The sequence below is a fragment of the Leptonychotes weddellii genome, unplaced genomic scaffold, assembly GCF_054177405.1.
Source record: "Leptonychotes weddellii isolate Sample4059 unplaced genomic scaffold, ASM5417740v2 HiC_scaffold_21417, whole genome shotgun sequence".
Classification (NCBI taxonomy): domain Eukaryota; kingdom Metazoa; phylum Chordata; class Mammalia; order Carnivora; family Phocidae; genus Leptonychotes; species Leptonychotes weddellii.
The window spans coordinates 1-3,010 of record NW_027801861.1 but is presented as its reverse complement, the minus strand read 5'-3'; the positions used below and the strand labels follow the sequence as shown (position 1 = coordinate 3,010).

The following is a 3,010-nucleotide window of genomic DNA, read 5'->3' as shown; positions in this document are numbered from 1 at the left end:
GTGGGGTGGGAGGGAGGGATCCCCGCGAGCTTCGGAGGGGAGGGGAGCCAGGTTCTAAGGGGGAGGGGGAGGGAGGGGGCGCGGAGGAAACTTTGTTACAACATGGAGTTTCCTCCCCGCGAGGCGGATGCAAACATGGAACCCGGGCGCTGTTTCAAGGCTCCCCCTTAAAAGGGCAACGGCTTCGGCGTGACCTGGACTCGGCCGCGGCTTTCATCACCGCTGGGGCCGGCGCGGCTCGGCTCTGGGGCCGGGAGGCGGGCCCCGCCGGGTTCCTGCCGCGCTCCAGGGGGCGTCGCCTCTCTTCCTGCCGCCCGCCCGCGGGGCCGAGCCTCTGCGGCTGCGTGGCAGGACCAGCACCCGGCCCACAGTTCCAGACAGCCGAGCGCCGGGGGCCAGGGCCCGCCCCACCCACCCCGAGCGCCCACTCCGGGGAGTGCCCGAGGCGGCGCGGCTCCACCTCTGCACCTCGCGAGCGCCAGAGACTAGCCGCTTCTTGGTTTCCTCATCTGGGAGACGGGAATAACGCTCTCTGGTCTGCGAAATGGGTCTTCAGTGGTTGCAGGGCCCGCCTCGCAGGGAAGTCCTGAGCGAGTGAAGGCTCGGCCGGCTCCAAAAGTCTGTGCAGATCCGCAGAATTGTGCTTTTGACCAGACCAGGACCGTCAACACCCACCGCTGTTTCGGGGCCAGGTGACCCGGATCTGTAGGGCGTGAAAATTACAACCCCCTGCCCCGAAATGCCTCCTGCGGACCTCGCCCAATTGCCCCATCGGGTGCTCCGCACGTCCGCGCCCACGGCAGGGCACCAAGCCCCTATGTGCCTCAGGGCCTTCGTGTGCGCTGTTCCCTCTGCCTGGAAGGCGCTTCCAGCCCCTTCACGGAGCCAAATACCACGGACCTCTACGACATGCCACCTGCTCCAAGAGGCCTTCCTAGACCCTTTCTCTACTCCCCACGCCGGGCACGCTGTAATTATTGGGGCGGGGGGTCATGCGGTGTCCGCACGCAGTGGGCGCTTAATCCCTGCGGGCCAGATTTCTGACGGTGGGGGAGGCCACAGACATCAGCTGTTTGTACGATTTTATTTTTTTATTTTTATTTTTAAAGATTTTCTTCATTTATCTGTCAGAAACAGAGAGAGAGGGAACACAAGCAGGGGGAGTGGGAGAGGGAGAAGCAGGCTCCCCGCTGAGGAGGGAACCCGATGCGGGACTCGATCCCAGGACCTTGGGACCATGACCTGAGCCGAAGGCAGACGCTTAACCGCCCGAGCCACCCAGGCATCCCTGTTCGTACGATTTTAAACACCCGTTGCACTTGGGATGTACGGAGACACGAGCTGGCGCGGGGCCCGCGTTTCCACGCGGATTCTTCTCGAGGGAAACTCCCGTGTTATGCGCCGCGAGGTCTGCGGGTGTTTTGTTCTGTTTTGTTTCTCCTGTTTCGAAAGTTCTTTCCATTCTCCTTACTATTTTGTGTTCACAGTTTAAAAAATAATAATAACGCCAAGCCCTGACAAACACGCCTCAGCACTTCCTTCCCCCGCGGGGCCTCGGTGGCGGGGCGGAGCGGGCGCGTCCTGTCCCGTCCAGCCGCCTGGTGCGAGCGCGGCGCACGTCCTCCAGGCCCGGGGCGGGGTGGGTTGGAGGGGGACCCGGGGAGGAGAGAGGCCCTGGGGAGGGGAGAGGCCCAGCGCCGGGGCTGCAGGGCGGGAGAGCGGCGCCGGCCCGAAGGCGCGCCAGCTGCTTGCCGTGCGACGGAGAAGAGAGGAGGCGGCCCGGGGCTGGATGGGACTCCCTCCACCCCCACCCCCAACCCCCCACTCCAGCCCCAGGCCGGACCCCGCGGCCGTCCTCCTGCCCTTCGGCGCTCACATCGCCGCCAGCGTTGCATTAATCCTAATAATCGCCGATGTGTAGCTAGCGATTCGTCTGCGTCCTGCTCTGGCTGCGCCCCCTAATCTCGTTCACTCCTCAGAACGACCCCCTTCTTTTCCCATTTTACAGATAAGGAAACTGAGCTCCGAGAAGTGAAGCGACTTGACCCAGCCTTCTGGCGAGGTTAGAGGTGGGGTTCTGGCCACCAAATCGAGACCCCCCCCCTTCAGTTGAGGCCCGGGGCGGGGTGTCAGCTTTATCTCCGGATGCCCAGCTTGCACTGACCCCAAAAGGAAATGTGTGGGGGAGGACTGAATGAACCCTGGACTCACCCCTAGCCTGAGCAGGGCGGCTCACCTTCCTCTCCTTTCCTTTCTCCCTCTCTGAAGGCTGAAACCTGGCCCGGCTGTCCCCTTGGGAGTCAGAGTAGCTGACCGAATGGATAGGGCATCGGGGAGGGTCGCTGCCCACCCCCGGCCCCATCCCCCTCGCCTCGCATCCCTAATGTCAGCCCCCTCCAAGGCCTCTTCCCCTGGGAGACCTTCCCAGGCTCCAAGGCCTTAGAGGGGGACCTTCCCCCAGGGAGGGGTGGTTACCAGGGAGTCAGCAGCCGCCCCCCCCCCACCTCCGCAGAAGCCGGCGGAAGTGTCCTGTAGGGTCTCGGGGGTTCTTTGGGCTTCCTCCCTGGGGTGGGGGCAGTGTCCACACCCAGCCGCTACCCCATAACTGCACTGCCCCAGCAGCTGGAGGTCACCTTACCCACAGGTTTTTTTCCTGCACCCCAGGAGGATCAGATCAGGCCGGCTGTGAGTCCAGAAACCCCAGGACTCCGCTGGGTTCTGACTAGCAACCGTGGACAAGTCTCCCCCATTCAGCACCTCAGCTTCCTCATCTGCCAAAGGGTCTTGCTAGGAGCCCAACCCAGTTAAGTAAAAGGGGGGGGAGCTCAGGGCAGAAAGAGAGGGTGTCCTCCTCAGACCCTTGGGGAGAATCCAGGTGCCAGGCCCCCTCCCCGCTCCCTCCCTCTAGGAAGAACCAGAGCTACTAGGGGAGTGGAGGGCAGCCCCTTGTAAGGGCTTCCTGCCCAGAAATGACTGACCTTGGCCTGACCTCATTGCTAACCCCTTGCCC

The 3,010-nt window shown here is 63.4% G+C and overlaps 1 long non-coding RNA gene across 1 annotated transcript; it reads left to right on the top strand.

The window, feature by feature from the left end:
- Positions 1-91: 91 nt before the first annotated feature.
- On the top strand, positions 92-1,522 carry LOC145718763 (uncharacterized). The gene is made up of 2 exons (XR_014142005.1): positions 92-970; positions 1,110-1,522. It is a non-coding gene; the product is annotated as an uncharacterized LOC145718763 (long non-coding RNA).
- The last annotated feature ends 1,488 nt before the right edge of the window (positions 1,523-3,010 follow it).